Source organism: Sparus aurata, chromosome 8, assembly GCF_900880675.1.
Source record: "Sparus aurata chromosome 8, fSpaAur1.1, whole genome shotgun sequence".
Taxonomy (NCBI): Eukaryota; Metazoa; Chordata; class Actinopteri; order Spariformes; family Sparidae; genus Sparus; species Sparus aurata.
Window position 1 is genome coordinate 32,019,583 of NC_044194.1, and position 17,820 is coordinate 32,037,402.

A 17,820-nucleotide genomic window follows, 5' to 3' on the forward strand; every position below is an offset into this window, starting at 1 on the left:
ACATGCCAGGGTGTGGTTGTGTCACGTGACATCCCAGGGTGTGGTTGTGTCACGTGACATGCCAGGGTGTGGTTGCGTGACGTGACATGCCAGGGTGTGGTTGTGTGACATGACATGCCAGGGTGTGGCTGTGTGACGTGACATGCCAGGGTGTGGTTGTGTGACATGACGTGCCAAGTGGGTATTGTGTCACCGTGACATCCCAGGGTGTGGTTGTGTGAGGTGACATGCCAGGATGTGGTTGTGTCACGGTGACCATCCCTGGGTGTGGTTGTGTGAGGGTGAGATGTCAGAAGTGGTGCGTGTGACGTACACTGCCAAAGTGGTGCTGGTGTTACGTGACATGGCAGAGTGTGGTGGTGTGACCCAGAGTGTGGTTGGTACGTGACACCCAGGTGTGGTTTGTGTCACGTGACATGCCAGGATGTGGTTGTGTGACTGACATGCCAGCGTGTGGTTTGTGACAGACTTGCCAGGTGTGGTTGTGTGACGTTACATGCCATGGTGTGGTGTTTACATGACATGCCAGGGTGTGGTTGTGTGACATGACATGCAAGGGTGTGGTTGTGTCACGTGACATGCCAGGGTGTGGTTGTGTCACGTGACATCCCAGGGTGTGGTTGTGTCAAGTGACAGGCAGGTGTGGTTTTGTGACGTGACATGCCAGGGTGTGGTTGTGTGACATGACATGCCAGGGTGTGGTTGTGTGACATGACATGCAAGGGTGTGGTTGTGTCACGTGACATGCCAGGGTGTGGTTGTGTCACGTGACATCCCAGGGTGTGGTTGTGTCAAGTGACATGCCAGGGTGTGGTTGCGTGACGTGACATGCCAGGGTGTGGTTGTGTGACATGACATGCCAGGGTGTGGCTGTGTGACGTGACATGCCAGGGTGTGGTTGTGTGACATGACGTGCCAAGGTGTGGTTGTGTCACGTGACATCCCAGGGTGTGGTTGTGTGAGGTGACATGCCAGGATGTGGTTGTGTCACGTGACATCCCAGGGTGTGGTTGTGTGAGGTGACATGTCAGAATGTGGTGGTGTGACGTCACATGCCAGAGTGTGCTGGTGTTACGTGACATGGCAGAGTGTGGTGGTGTGACCCAGAGTGTGGTTGTGTCACGTGACATCCCAGGGTGTGGTTGTGTCAAGTGACATGCCAGGATGTGGTTGTGTAACGTGACATGCCAGCGTGTGGTTGTGTGACATGACGTGCCAGGGTGTGGTTGTGTGACGTGACGTGCCAGGGTGTGGTTGTGTGATGTGACATGCCAGGGTGTGGTTGTGTGACATGACATGCCAGGGTGTGGTTGTGTGACATGACATGCAAGGGTGTGGTTGTGTCACGTGACATGCCAGGGTGTGGTTGTGTCACGTGACATCCCAGGGTGTGGTTGTGTGAGGTGACATGTCAGAATGTGGTGGTGTGACGTCACATGCCAGAGTGTGCTGGAGTTACGTGACATGGCAGAGTGTGGTGGTGTGACCCAGAGTGTGGTGGTGTGACGTGACATCCCAGGGTGTGGTTGTCTGATGTGACATGCCAGGGTGTGGTTGTGTGACATGACATGCCAGGGTGTGGTGTTGTGACATGACATCCCAGGGCGTGGCTGTGTGACGTGACATGCCAGCGTGTGGTTGTGTGACATGACGTGCCAAGGTGTGGTGGTGTGACGTGACATGGCAAAGTGGGGTGGTGTGACGTGACATGACAGATTGTGGTGTGGTTCCGTGACATGGCAGAGTGTGGTGGTGTGATGTGACATGCCAGAGTGTGCTGGTGTTACGTGACATGCCAGGGTGTGGTTGTGTGACATGACATGCCAGGGTCTGTTGTTGTGACGTGACATCCCAGGGCGTGGCTGTGTGACGTGACATCCCAGGGTGTGGCTGTGTGACGTGACATGCCAGGGTGTGGTTGTGTCACGTGACATGCAAGGGTGTGGTTGTGTCACGTGACATGCCAGGGTGTGGTTGTGTCACGTGACATGCCAGGGTGTGGTTGTGTCACGTGACATCCCAGGGTGTAGTTGTGTGAGGTGAGATGTCAGAATGTGGTGGTGTGACGTCACATGCCAGAGTGTGCTGGTGTTACGTGACATGGCAGAGTGTAATGGTGTGACCCCGAGTGTGGTGGTGTGACGTGACATCCCAAGGTGTGGTTGTCTGATGTGACATGCCAGGGTGTGGTTGTGTGACGTGACATGCCAGGGTGTGGTTGTGTGACATGACATGCCAGGGTGTGGTTGTGTCACGTGACATCCCAGGGTGTGGTTGTGTCACGTGACATCCCAGGGTGTGGTTTTGTCACGTGACATGTCAGAATGTGGTGGTGTGACGTCTCATGCCAGAGTGTGATGGTGTTACGTGACATGGCAGAGTGTAGTGGTGTGCCTTGACATGGCAGAGTGTAGTGGTGTGCCTTGACATGCCAGAGTGTAGTTGTGTGACGTGACATGACAGAGTGTGGTGGTGTGACCCAGAGTGTGGGGGTGTGACGTGACATCCCAGGGCGTGGCTGTGTGACGTGACATGCCAGCGTGTGGTTGTGTGACATGACGTGCCAAGGTGTGGTTGTGTCACGTGACATCCCAGGGTGTGGTTGTGTCACGTGACATGCCAGGATGTGGTTGTGTCACGTGACATCCCAGGGTGTGGTTGTGTGAGGTGACATGTCAGAATGTGGTGGTGTGACGTCACATGCCAGAGTGTGCTGGTGTTACGTGACATGGCAGAGTGTAGTGGTGTGACTTGACATGCCAGAGTGTAGTTGTGTGACGTGACATGACAGAGTGTGGTGGTGTGACCCAGAGTGTGGTGGTGTGAGGTGACATCCCAGGGTGTGGTGTTGTGACGTGACATCCCAGGGTGTGGCTGTGTGACGTGACATGCCAGGGTGTGGTTGTGTGACATGACATGACATGTATGGCGTTAGAAGCGTTTCAAAAAGTGTGCGCAGCTATCAACTGAACGTGTCACTCGCGCCTGCTTTGACGCCTGTGCAGCAAACCGCGCCTGACGTGTAATGTAGTTCCCTCATTGACTTATAATGCCCCCTGTTCACGCGCACGTTCACGCGTGATGACTGTTGCACGCCGGTAATCACACGACGCGTAGTGATTACGCGTAACATTCATGCGTCTTTTTGCAAACGCACGTGTTAACGCTCGCATGAAGATGATCAAACATTTTTGTCACGCGCTAACGCGTACGCGGAAATGACGTGCGCAAACTCTGTCACACGTAATATGGCGGTAGAATCGTTTCAAAAAGCGTGCGCACCTATCAACTGATCGTGTCACTTGCGCCTGCTTTGACGCCTGTGCAGCAAGCCGCGCCTTCACGCGACGCGTAGTGACTATGCGTAACCAGTGGCGGCTGGTGACTGAAAAAATTGGGGAGGACAGGAGGAAAACCAGTCCACGGTGTCATGTTATTTTATCCAAGTCAACTAATTAACCCTACTTTCTTATATTCAATGAAAATTAAGCAATAAAACAATGACTTACAAGACTTCTTTAAATAACATTTCATTAAAAAGCTAATATACAAGACAAAAAAAAAAAAAATAACTTCTATCTCTTTCAGGATTCGAACCCCAGTCACCTGATTAGCAGGCAACTGCGCTACCCCCTGTGCTATCTTAGCACTCAACGCATGACCTTCATGACAGTGGCTTTGTTGCTGCTCTGTACGAAAGAAACGAAACTTCTCTCTGATTTCTCCTAACAGTTTTTTTTCTTTCAGAAATGTGGTTATATTTCCTTGAAACCGATTCCAATATCGCTGAAAACTCCATATTTCTTGTCCGAGCATGGCTGGCAGTGAAAGCTGTAAAATACATAGTAGTATTTTTTGTTTACGGTTGTATAAATGTGAGAATGAAATTTAGGAACTGTTATTGGACCAACCTGCTGTCAATCTTGTATTCTGGTTGCTGATTGGTAAGGGAGGACGTCCTCCCTTAGCGCGTCAAATTACGTATCTTAGCCAATCATAGATCAGCATGAAAAAATCTTAAATGCATTGAGTCAATGGAAGGAGATCCCTCCGACGGAGGACAGAAGCCCTCCGTCCTCCTCTAGCCCCCACCTTCCTGCTCCCTGCTCCTCTCAGACTGCTCTGTCTCCTCCGTCTGCAGCTGTCGCTGTTCAACCGTTTTAAGTGGATTTTCTTCCAAAGAAGAAACTTTTTTTAATGATATAATATATATATAATATTTTATAAATGATACTGAGATCTGGTAATGATTTATTTCAACCAGTTACTCTTTCTTAAAAAAAAAATTTGATCTTCCTCTTGCCTCTCAAAAATAGAGGAGGACCAACCTCCTCTGCCTCTATTGACGAGCCTCCTCTGCGCGTAACATTCATGCGTCTTTTTGCAAACGCACATGTTAACGCTCGCATGAAGATGATTGAACATTTTTTTCACGCACTTACGCATACGTGGAAATGACGTGCGCAAACTCTGTCACACGTAACAAGAAGCTGCGTACATATGAAGCAGCGTGTTAGGCGTACACACGTACGTGCGGTCGCAGACTCTGAAGCTTCGCAGCCGGAAGTTGATCTGCACCGTGCGCACCAGTCCGCATACATGAACGCCTTGCGTAGTTGTTCTGTGTTCCATTTTCATCCAGTAGATGGTGCAATCGATCCAATGCGAGATACAGAGATATAGGCTTTTGCATGACATGATTCATTTTAACCCCGGAGTGAGGGGACAGCCTTCCATTCCGACACACCCTTCCATTATGAAACAGCCCCATTCCGAAACACCGCTGTTCCGAAATTGATTTTCAAGTTTACATTACTTCCTACATCAAAAACTGCCGTCCGCTCACCGGCCGCACTCACACAACTCGTTGCTTTTTATTGCTAATAGGCCTTTGTCACTATCTTCATTTATTAAGGTTAACAAGGTATGAGTGGATAGAGCACTGCTGCTCAGTTTGTCTTTGAAAAAAAAAAAGCAGAGGAGAAGACAATAGGCTACCTATGTATTTTTGATTCAATAAACATGAAATTGATTGTGTATCCATCTCTTATAGCGCACGCAAAGGCGCTGTAAGGCAAGGGCGCAAAGGCTGTTACATAATTACATTTAATGTAACAATGTCCGCAAACGTAATAAACCTCAAACACCTACTAATAATACTGACCGTGCGTGCAAATCCAGCTGCTGACCCTCTGCTCCGCTGTTACACAACGGATCCCCCGTCCGCGCTCCCTCTCTCTTGCCCGAAAAATAATTTCCATGAAGAAAACATTGCCTGACATTTAAATTTAAGTTCCCCTTGACTGCACAAATCTCAAGAAATCTGGATGTATTGCTCATTTGTAAACACAACACTTATCAGTCTATAGGCAAGAATCTAAAGGTTTATTAATTCAATTCATTTCAAATTCGCTTTATTGGCATGAATGCCACAACAACAATATTGCTCCAAGCACCAAGAACCACGAAAAGAATACCTAGCACAGTAAATAATAATAATAATAATAATAATAATAATAATGATAACTTTGAACATGATCACAATTAAGTTATCAATCTGCGATGTAAACAAAATGCAAACATTAGACTTCTAACCATTTTTCTACAAGTGTCTGTATTTTAATTGAGAATAGTTTTTATATAAATTACACAAAAGGAAAAGAAAATGTGATTTGTTTTACCTATTTCAGCCATAAGCGGTCATATTGACCGCACATCATTTCGCGGGATTTCATTCATTGTCTCTCTTGTGTCTAACTTTGTTAGCGGTCTCCAGCTGTGCGACTGTAACACAACTTTATATGAAGAAGGACAAACACTAATAGCCTAATTGATTGTTATTTCTTCCACTTACAGAACGGTTTACGACTCGAAACAATGTTATTATATATGACGTTTCTGACCAAATGTCGCGGCTTCAAATGCATCAAATTCCCACATCCAGTTACGCAGGCAGCTGTCCAGGGTGCTGAACCAGGTGACAGACAAAGGCTGCACTCTGCGTTCTGATGTTTGCTGGGCAGATCTGTCCCCCTTGGTTTCTCATCCACTCTGTTGTGGGAGATCTCCCACAGAGCAAAAGAAATACACATTTTTTCTCTCCCCGCTCGGCTCGAGCCCGGCTGAACTCTGGCCTGAGCCCACTTCACCCAGGCGCAAGCCTTCAGCCCCTGCTCCTGCTGACAACAGACCGGGGGAGAAAACAGACATTCCTTTGCTCAGAACCCATATCAGGCTGTGTCTGAATATACATGAAGATCGGTATAACACATTGGAGCAATTTTCATACAATTTCGGATATTTAGCATGATAAAAAAAAATTTCATTTCAACACAGCCATTTGTCCAGCTGAAGCATAATGAGCGTTATGTCATTAATATGAAGTAGGCTTGTTTTGCGGTTAATCCGCCACATGATCTGTTTGAACCCACAAAGGAAAAAAGGATAAATGCGCAGCCTCCGTTTCCTTTCTGATTGAGTCCGTTCGGAGTGGGGGGGTTTCATAATGGAGGGATTTCCCAATAGACTTTTCGGAATAGCGGGGTCTTTGAAACAAAGGGAAACCCCGCCATTACGATGAATTGAAGTCTATGTTCGGAACAGCGGGGTTTCGGAAAGGCGGGGTGTAACCGTGGTGCTGGAATCCCCACTTCCAGCCGCACTCGCACAACTCTGAAATAAACTGTGGCCCATGGGTGCGATCTGCCGGGGAATGACTCCTCTGCTCGTTCGTTTTAACATAACTTGTCTTTGTGGAAGGTTAACAATGTATGAGTGGATTGAGCACTGCTGCTCAGTTTTTTTTGTTTGTTTGTTTGTTTTTTAAAGGAGAGGAGAAGACGACATGCTGACCCACAACCCAGTCGCCCTGCAGCCTTTTTGGTTATTTTTTTACAGTGGGGCTATTTTATTAAATAGGCTACCTATGTATTTTTGATTCAATAAAAACTACATGAAATTGAATGTGTATCCATCTCTTATAGCCATAGAGGGGATTATCATGACCACGGGCCCCTGCCTACACACGCAAACTGTGCGCACGCAAAGGCTGTTACATTATTACATTGAATGTAATAATGTCCGCAAACGTAATAAACCTCAAACACCTACTAATAATACTGACCGTGCATGCAAAATCCAGCTGCTGACCCTCTGCTCCACTGTCACACAACGGATCCCTCTCTATTGTAATTGTTTGCCCGAAAATAATTTCCATGAAGAAAACATCGCCTGATATTTAAATTCAAATTCCCATTGACAATACAAATCTCAGGAAATCTGGATGTATTGCTCATTTGTACACACAACACTTATCAGTCTACAGGCAAGAATCAAGAATCTAAAGGTTTATTAATTCAATAAATTTCAAATTTGCTTTATTGCCATGAATGCCACAACAATATTGCTAAAGCAATAAAGAACTAACGAAAAGAATACCTAGCACAGTACTGTTATACTTACTGTGAGTTCGTGAAATAATAATAATAATAATAATTATAACTTTGAACATTATCACAATTAAGTTATCAATCTGTGATGTGAATAACAAAATGCAAACATTACAGACTTCTAACCATTTTTCTAAAAGTGTCTGTATTTTAATTGAGAATATTTTTCATATGAATTACAGAAAAGGAAAAGAAAATATGATTTGTTTGACCTATTTCGGCCATAAGCGATCACATTGACCGCACATCATTTCGCGGGATTTCATTCATTGTCTCTTGTCTCTGACTTGGCTCTCATCTACGCTGACGTATATGACGTGTGTTTCGATAACCAAGAAAGTGCTTGGAGACCGTAAAGGGCATTTAAAACAATATTTATTCACAGAAATTATAGAATGGGGTCTGGGGGGAAGGGGTCCGTTATTGTGGTGACTTGGTAACACCGATTCTCCACGACCACCGCTGGTCTTCCACTTGCACACTGTCCTCTGCCGGGCGCAGACTCGGGAGCTGTGGGGGAAACAAGATGGCAGTCACTGCACTTTTAAACCCAATACATGCACACCACTTCATTTACGTCCTAAGATCGTTGCTCACACGATGGGGCAGAGTGTCAACTGTTCACCGTCACCTCGGGCCAACATCACTCTCGTCATTGGCACCACTGCTGTCACACCGTCCTTGGGCGCCGGCCTCTTACGCTGTCATGTGGGGAGGGGGGGGGACTTCAGTCACTGTACTTTTACACACATTGGCAATAACTTTCCACGACCAGGGATCACTACTCGCACAATGGAGGCAGAGTAGGGATGTAACGTATTGGTAATACCACGATATCATGATAACAAAAGTGTCTCAATATTATTGTGAACATGTATGGTATGAAATGACAGCAAATACTGTCGATTTTGATCTCATTACATCCCTAGGGCAGAGTATAAACTCACATTCATTCGTGTATGTTTATGGCACAAGCTACGTTTACGGCACAAGCTACGTTCTCCGTTCTCCGTTCAGCAGACACTGCTCCTGACAGAACAGCGACCACGAACTGTCTGTTTAAAAGATACCCAACATTGGATCTCCATACACAGCTACAGAGTTTAAGTCATCGGACAGTCTTCGGACATCTAGATCCTTAAATCAGCAGCGAAAACCAGAGTAATTGGTTTGTTTTTAGCCCGGTAGCTAACTAGCCAACCGCTAACAGCACCGGAACCTCACACTGACTCCACCTGCACTACGAGCACTACAATCCGAGAAGTAACCTACCCCGCTTAGCGAATGCTGACCCACCTCAGCAGGCCCAGTATTTGGGCCTGTGTCGGTAAGTCCCGTGTCCCTGTGGGACCCCTATATGCATCATAACAACTCTCCTTCTCTGCTGTGGGCTCCCGTTGTGGAGCCCTCGCGAGTAAGTCTCGCCCTGTGCTCTCTGCCTGCTGCCTGCTTACTTCAATAAGACAACTATTTTTACTCCTGTTGCGATTCCCTTTTACTGGCCACAATTGTTTCTCTCTTATCAGCAAACCCCACTGGTCCAGATAAAGAAATGCCTCCACTCACCTCACCATCCGGATGCGACAGCTGTCTCTGCCTGACCCAGAAGATCTCAGAGTTGGAAGGAAGAATATCCGTCCTGTACCAAATCCAGGATGATGAACAACTCCTCGACTCACCGGTCACCATGGGCCCCGCTGCCGCCTCCTCAACTGCCGGTGAAATGGACTCAACTGTCCCCTGCCTGGATCTCTCCACCGCACAGCCCCCTAATCACTGGATCAAACTGGGAGCTAAGCCCAAGGCCCCGGCTAGCTCCACACCTAGCCAGAAGGAGCCATGGACCGCGGCTCGCAGAGGTAAACACAGCGGGAAGCTACTATCTCGCCTCCATCCTCCCCAGGCCCTCCAGCTGACCAATGCATTCTCCATCCTGGCGGAACAGGATTTCCCTCCTCTCACCAGCGACCGCTCCTCACAGTCCACCCCGGAGCATGTTGCCTTCTTGTCTCCACTCTCCATGGAGCTGCCAAAACCATGCGCTCCTCTGCTGAGCACCGTCCCGCACATCGTTTCCCTCCTCTGCGACCAGGCTTCGTCCACCTCACCCCGCACCCTAAAACCGGGTCTCCGGTGCCGGTCTCAGAAGCAAAGAAGGCACGCTCTCAACAGCACGTCCCCTCTCCTCCTCCAGCCTGCACTCAGTCTTCGCCCCCGCGTCCGCTCTTTTCGCCGAGTACACTGATAGTAGGGGACTCCATAATAAGAAATGTCCGCTTCTTTAACGCAGCAACTCACTGTTTCCCTGGTGCCACAGCCCCCGTCATCCTGGGAAAACTCCCCTCCTCCATCGTCAGAATTATTGTTCACGTGGGAACAAATGACACTGCCCGTCAACAGTCTGAACTGCAAAAAAGCTGACTTCAACCACCTTTTTAACTTTCTGAAACAAGGCGACAGATCAATCTTCATTTCCGGTCCTATCCCCACTCTTGGACACGGTACCGGACGCTTTAGCAGAGTTCTCAGCCTTCACAGCTGGCTCCAGTCCGTCTGCAGGGCCAACGACTTAGGCCTCGTTGACAATTTTAATCTGTTCTGGGAGCGCCCCACTTTCTTCAAAAAAGACGGTCTCCATCCAAATATCCTCGGCTCAAAGATGCTAGCTGCTAACATTCAGCACGCTGTGCAATCCTCGCCATGTGACTGACTGTTTACACTCCATACACACCCCTCAATCCTTCCTCTCCTCTTACCCCATCTCAGGTCACCCGCAGTTCTGGCTCCCGCTACTGTCAGGGAGGACCCTTGGCACCAACCCCACTGCCAGCATCTCCACCCACTCTCTACAATATTCCTGTCCATATTACATGCAGACACCACCTTAGTAGAAACACCACCCGGACTGTTAATCACACCGTATTAGCCAGCCTATCTAGGCTGGCTTCCACCCCCACCAAACATGACAACACCTCTGTCAACTTCGGACTTCTTAACATCCGCTCACTCACAAACAAGGGCCAATTCATCCATGATCTTCTGACTGACCACAAGCTTGACCTCCTCTGTTTGACTGAAACCTGGCAACAGCCTAATGATTTCTCCTCACTAAATGATTCCACCCCACCGGACTTTGCTTACCTCTGCCAGTCCTTCCAATGTCTCTGCCTGCTCTCTCCTCATTTGAACATCTTGTATTAAAGCTCCCTGCTCCCCAGCTTTGGAACTCCTTACCACCCGACATCTGTAATACCAACTCCCTCCCTGCTTTCAAAACCAGACTCAAAACCCACCTGCTTAAAATTGCATATTCGCTCCATCCCTAACTGTTACACCGCCCTACCTCTATTGTTGTTCTATTTTGTTGCACACTGTATTTTCACTGATGTTTTTGAAATGTTGTTAATTGTATGCTTCTCTTTCTTTGTATTTGGATGTTTGAATGTTGTCTTATTGAATGTTTTAAAGTGATATTTGTTATTTTTTTATTTTTTATTTTTTTATGCTATGTTTTTTTCGGATGTCCCTCTGTGTCCTTGAGTGTCCTGAAAGGCGCTTTGTAAATAAAATGTATTATTATTATTATTATTATTATTTCAATTAGTCCGACAGTCAATGCCCGTCTTCTGGCGACAGCTGTCGTTCTCTTTCTCCTGCTCCTATCTCCAATACTCTCTTTGTTGGATGATCCTCACTGTGCCCTTTTAGGTTTGTCCAGTAGTTGGCTATAAGCTGTTTCCTTCTAATCCATAATGGCATTTCTCCTGCTTCAACCTGAAGGGAGCATACTGGTGCTGTTGTCATTGCTTCTAGACAAATGCTTAATGCTCGAGCTTGGATAACATCTAGCTGTGAGAGGACCGTTTTAGCTGCTGATCCATATCCCACACTACCATACTCTATTCTAGACCTAATTAGTGCTACATATATGTATTTTAATGAAGTAAAATCCGCTCCCCATTCTCATCCGGCCAAACACCTCATAACATTTAATACTCCCTTACTTTTTTCTATTATTCTCTTCACATGTTCTCTCCACGTTAATCTAGAATCAAAAATCAACCCCAAGAATCGAAAGCTGTTTACTCTGTCTAAGTTCTTTCCGTATAAGTTTAACTTTTTATTTCCACTGATTTTCTTTTTTGAGAAGAACATTATTTTACTTTTTTCCACTGAGAATTTAAAACCCCATTCTGCTCCCCATTTTTCCACTTGGTCTATCCCTTCCTGCAGCTTCTTCACTAAATGGTCTATGTTGCCTCCCTTCTTCCATAATGCCCCATCATCTGCAAACAGAGATCTTCCCATTCCTATCGGTATTTTTTCAAATATATCATTTATCATTATTGTGAATAGTGTAGGACTTATAACACTCCCCTGCGGTGTACCATTCTCTACCTTATGACTTTCTGACACCTCCGACCCAATTTTAACCTGGATAACCCGCTCTCTTAGAAAATCCATAACCCAGTTAAATAAGTTTCCCTCAATTCCCATTCGATGCATCTTGATCATCAAACCTTCTCTCCATAACATGTCATATGCTTTTTCGACGTCAAAGAACACTGCAGCCACCGTTTCTTTATTTACCTGTGCTTTCCTGATGTCATCTTCTAAACACAATACTGGATCCACTGTGCTCCTACCTCTTCTAAATCCACTTTGATGCTTACTCACCAGTCCCCTCTTTTCAATATAGTGCATGAGCCTTTCATTAATCATTCTCTCCATTATTTTACCTATATGTGACGTAAGAGCTATGGGTCTGTAATTTGTTGGTTTACTAGGATCTTTCCCAGGCTTCCTAATCCGTATGATTATTGCCTCTTTCCAGCTTCGTGGGACTTTACCCTCTTTCCAGACGTTATTAAATAATGTCAATAGTTTCATTAGTCCCCCCTCACTTAGATGTTTAATCATTGTATAACATATTGTATCTTTACCTGGTGCACTCGTTCTTGTTTTGGCTATGGCTCTTTTCATTTCTCCAATGGTAAATGGGACATCTACTTCGCTTTCCCTACTATCCTTTCTTTTTAATATCTCCCTGTTTTCATCTCTGGTTTTCTCCCTTCCTTGTCTTCCCTCCACAGTTAAATTATTTGAGCTGTGTACCGCAACAAACGTTTTAACCATTAACTCTGCCTATTCTTTATTGGTTATTGCCATTTCATTTCCATTACTCAAAACTGGATAATTCCAATCCTTCCTATCTCCACCCATTTTTTTCAACATTCCCCAAACTTCTCCTATTTTAGTAGTGCTCCCAATTGATCCACAGAACTTCCTCCAATACAGCCTCTTTGCTTGTCTTATTGTTTTCCTTACTATTGCTTGTGCTTGTTTATATTGAATCAAATGTTGAAAGTTATGATATCTTGTAACTAATTTAAATGCTTTGTTTCTACTCTTTACTGCTTGTTTGCATTTTTCATCCCACCATGGTACCAACTTATTTTTCTTCCTGCCTGTACTTTTAGGTATAGATCTGGTTGCTGCCGATATGATCCCCTGTTTTATTTCCCTATCCATCCTTTCCACTTCCATATTATCACTGATCTGTGAAAGATTTTTGTCACATTCCATTGTAAATTCTTCCCACTTGGCTTTTCCTAGGAGCCATCTTCCCCCACTTCTTTCTGTAGCCTGTACTCAGCGCCGTCGTATAGGTGCGAAAGGTGATGACAATTCTAAGGGCCCACAGCCCGCTATAGGGCCCACACAAAGCCCCCAGTAGCCTCTATGACAAAATGGTTATGCATACACTGAACTAATATATATTCATACGAATGAATCCGAATTAAAACAAAGCCACAAGTCATACAATATTCTAATTTTAATCATTTCAATAACCCCCTTAGCCCCTTCTTAAAAAACACGGTTCGTTCTTCCCATGGTTCTTCCTCATCGGAATTAAGTGAGCGCGAGCGAACTCCAGCAGGGTTAGGATACCCACCAAAAAGCACAAGTCCGGAAACCAGAAGAGAGTTGAGAAGGAGGCCAGGAGTAGGAGCAGCAGAGCAGGGGCCCAGGACATCAACAACTTATTTTCTAAGAATGGTGAGAGTAAAACTACCGAGGGCGGCTGAAACAATTAGCCTACCTGTTCATTAATTTTATGTCTGTAACATTACCTTTGACTTTGGCTGGAGCCTACGTTAGCTGTCATCTGGCCGCGCTACACTCTGGACAAGTCGCCAGTTCATTGTAGAGAAACGGTTCCTAGAGTAGCTATAACTGAGCGTGACTAATTTAGGGGCTACTACAGTGACTGTGTGTTTCACACATTTCACTGTCGGACAGTGCTCCGGTATGCGCCCATTCAGAGGCTGCTTTGAATTGTATTATGACGCATTCAAGTTCTACTCAGTAATTATGAGCATCTGACGAAGGTCAGTTACGTTATCATGATGTGTTCAATGTGGTCTTGTAAAATGTGTTATTAGTGGGACATTTGAATAGCCTAAATACAAAAAAGTTAAATGTTCAAAGATTTGTTTGTTTTCATAGCAGTATAAAATAAAGACACCATAATAGCTGACAACAACAAAGTAAACAAGACTATTTAGAATTCTGGACAGTTTACACCGACTTTTGAATGGTCTAAAAATATTTTTTGCCTGGTAAAGTGAAGCTGTCCACCTAGAGCTATGGTACTAAGAAGCCCATTTAGATTTTGTCCAAGAATAGGTTAGTTCTGCATCAGTTTTTCCATAAAAAATAACACATAATGTTTACAATATATATAATGGAACAATAAACCTTTATGCCCTGCTGCTCCAGAATCAGCAGTAGCTGCTTCATCTGAGTTTGACCCCACAGCAGACGCTCAGCCCAGCAGTCCAGTGATGCCTTTGATGGTGAGTGAGTGATGTACACACTGGTTGGCTGTTTTGGTTTATTAGTGACCCACTACCTATTTGTTGAGTGGTTAATTGAAAATGTATTTGCAATCAGAGGTGTAATAACGTGTTGCAAATCAGTGAAATGAGAATAAGACAACTAATAATACATCATTTACATAATCATACTCTGACTTGTTAAGTCGTTAATCGTAAAAAAGGAAAAAAATTGGGTGTATTACACCAGGCACTGTCAAGAATACTGAAAAACAAGAAAATTGAAGGTGGCAATGAATGGGGTAGAGGGGCCCACACCGATATTCTTTCAGGGGGCCCAGAATTCCTAGCAACTGCCCTGCCTGTACTGTCTCTATATTTATTGTATTAGTTATAGGATAATGATCCCTTCCTAATGTTTCCTTTTGGTGCATGTTCCATTCACATAATGGTGCTATTGCATTGGTCACTATTGTCAGATCTAAGACCGACTCCTTCCCATTATTTACATCTATCCTTGTCCCTCTCCCATCATTCACACAAACAAGATTTTGTCCATCTAACAATTCCTCCACTATCTCTCCATTGCGGTCATTCTTCTCACTTCCCCATAATGTATTATGAGCATTAAAATCTCCACACCACACTGTGTTTCCATTACTTATACCTTCCATTTCTTCCAGTTTCTTAATCTCCAATTTTCTACATGGGTTGTAAAAATTTATTATCGTCAATTTCCTCTTCTATTATAATACTCTCCATTTCATCTCCGATATCCATAACCCTGTAGGGAATACCCTCTTTTATAAACGTGATACATCCACCTCCCACCCCTTCTTCCCTGTCTCTTCTGATTGCCATGTACCCTTTAATAATAAACTCTAAATTTGGTTTTAACCAGGATTCCTGGATGCACAGAATTCCTGGTTTTTCCTGTTGGCTGTATATGAAATGTTTAAATTCCTGACCATTAGCAATTAAGCTTCTTGCGTTCCATTGAAGGATTATCATTATTATTAATACTACCCAATACATGTTGTTTCTTGACTGGCCTGGATACTCAGCTCATTTCTTACCTCTTCCCATCTTATCCCTTTCATATCCAGGTGGTGGGCTGCTGCTTTGACTATAATCTGTATTCTTTCTGTTTTAGATTTAACATCTGCGGTCGCATTTATGACTCCTGCAATGAATGTCACTAATCTCTTTTTCTCCTCTAACATTTTCTTTTCAGTGTCACGCACAATACTTGTCATCATTTGTTTCTCTCTATTCTGTTGATTTCCAATGACATTCTCCTGCCCCGCTCTCTTGACAGCTTCAGCATAAGATACCTTTCCACTCACTTTTATCCTTTGCACTGTTATTTCTCTCCTCATAGCTTCACATCCCCAGTATGCTACACTATGTTCTCCTCCACAGTTACAGCCTTTTGGCTTCACACCTGTCCCACATTTCCCATATTCATGGTCCCCTCCACATCTTGCACACCTTCTTTTGCCTTTACGCAGTTTTGCAATATGTCCATATTCCTGGCAATTGAAACACCTCATTGGTTTTGGGACAAATTCTCTCACATGATATTTCACAAATCCAAAGTACAGTTCTCTTGGGATAGTTTTTGTGTCAAACTCTACCACTACTGTTTCTGATTCTTTTTTCCCAGGTCCTCTTGTCATTCTTTTAACATCTTTAACTGCGGCATTTCTCACTTTCAGGCTTCCCACTAGCGTTTTTGTGCTGATGCCAAGGGGTACCCCTGTTATCACTCCCTTACATCCTCTGTTCTGTTCGCCAACTTTCACAGTTTTTGTGACCTTCATCTTTCCTATACTCACCATTTTCCGAGCTTTTTCTACCTGTGTTTCTGTATTACACCTAATTAGCAGGTTCCCATCGCCTAACACTTTAGCGTATTTTACTTCCCCTACTTGTGTTCTAATTATTTTTGTAATTGTTAGTGGATCAATTTTCTTTATTCCCCCTTCTCCGTCAAATCTCACCACTACATTAAGAGATTCTTTTTTCCCACAATTTACCTCTTCTCCCTGCCCCTCACTCTCCGTGCTCTCTAGGCTTTCTTTATCATTCTTCTTTCTCTTTCTTTAGCTTGCCTTTCTTCCCTTTTCTCCTCTCCTTACTTGCTCCCATTTACTGCCCTCTTCACCAATCTCCCACTCCTCCTCTTCACTCATTCCCATACTGTTGTAGCTGTCTCCTTCCATCTTTTTTTCCCTTTCTTTTGCACCCGCTTACAGAAAGCAGCGCTAGGGTACCGTTGGTCGATACCCCCACAATCTACTCCCTGTAAGTACTCTGTACTTTCTATTTTCAGATTTCAATGCTATGCACTTCTCTCAAATCAGTTTTCTTCTCCGTTTTTTATATTTTACCGCTCTTCTACACTCCACTCGCTAACTATTCTGCTTCCTCCTTCCGCCTCCGACCTATTGCCCTCCGCCTCCGTCCCCCAGTCCAATAGTACCCAGCTGCAGCCACTGCTCCCCCCAAAGCCACTAGACCCTTCTCCCCCAGTCACCTTTCTCATCCTCCATCTTCTTCTTCTCTTTGCGGTTTTTACGGCAGCCGGCATCCAAAAGTTGCATTGCTGCCACCTATGGGACTAGCACCTTAGTGCTCTATACTCTACTATACAGCCCAGTGTCTTTTAAGAATCTGAAAAAACAGCTTTTTCCCCTCCTGCTTGACCCAACTTCCAAAATACTTTTAAGAGATACGCAATTCTCTAAGAAGGTCTTGTCTTTGGCTGTCATATTTTCTGCAAGACATCAAAACATGTTGTACTGTCTCAGGTTCCAGACAGGAACACAAGCCACTCTGGTGTTTTCCTAAAATAAACAAAGTACTGTTCAGATATGTGTGACCAATTCTCATTCTAGAAATAATAACCTCTTCCTTACGTCTAAACTCCCCTCTTTTGCAGATGTTAACTGAGTCAGTTACCCTACTAGATAATGCGAATAGGTGCTTTCCTTTGTTTTCTTGCTCCCAGAGCTGCTGCCATTTTAAAATGGTTTCCTGCCACACTATACTTTTACCCTCTGCCTTTGATAGATTTATGTCGACATCTACAGTTTCCTTTAGAGCAGCTTCCTTGGTCAACTTATCAACCTTTTCATTTGTTGCAATATCGACATGAGCTGGGACCCATAGAAATGATATTTCTACCCCTCTACTTTTCACATCTCTTATTGCCAGAAGAATGTCATATACAAGGTCTTGTCGACTCTTTGATGATCCTTTGCCAACACTATTGATAGCTGACACAGAGTCACTACATATCAAAACTTTATGGTTCTGGATCTGCTCTGTCCATTGCACTGCCATCAGGATTGCATATAATTCCACTGTGAACACGCTTAGGAAATTTGAGGTTCTCTTAAAAGCTTGGGCATTCCATCCCTGCACAACGAAAGCTGCTCCTGTAACGCCTGTTTCTGGATCCTTTGAACCATCAGTGAAAATTAATATGTGATCTTGATATTGTTCTATTACATGACACTGGAAGTGAT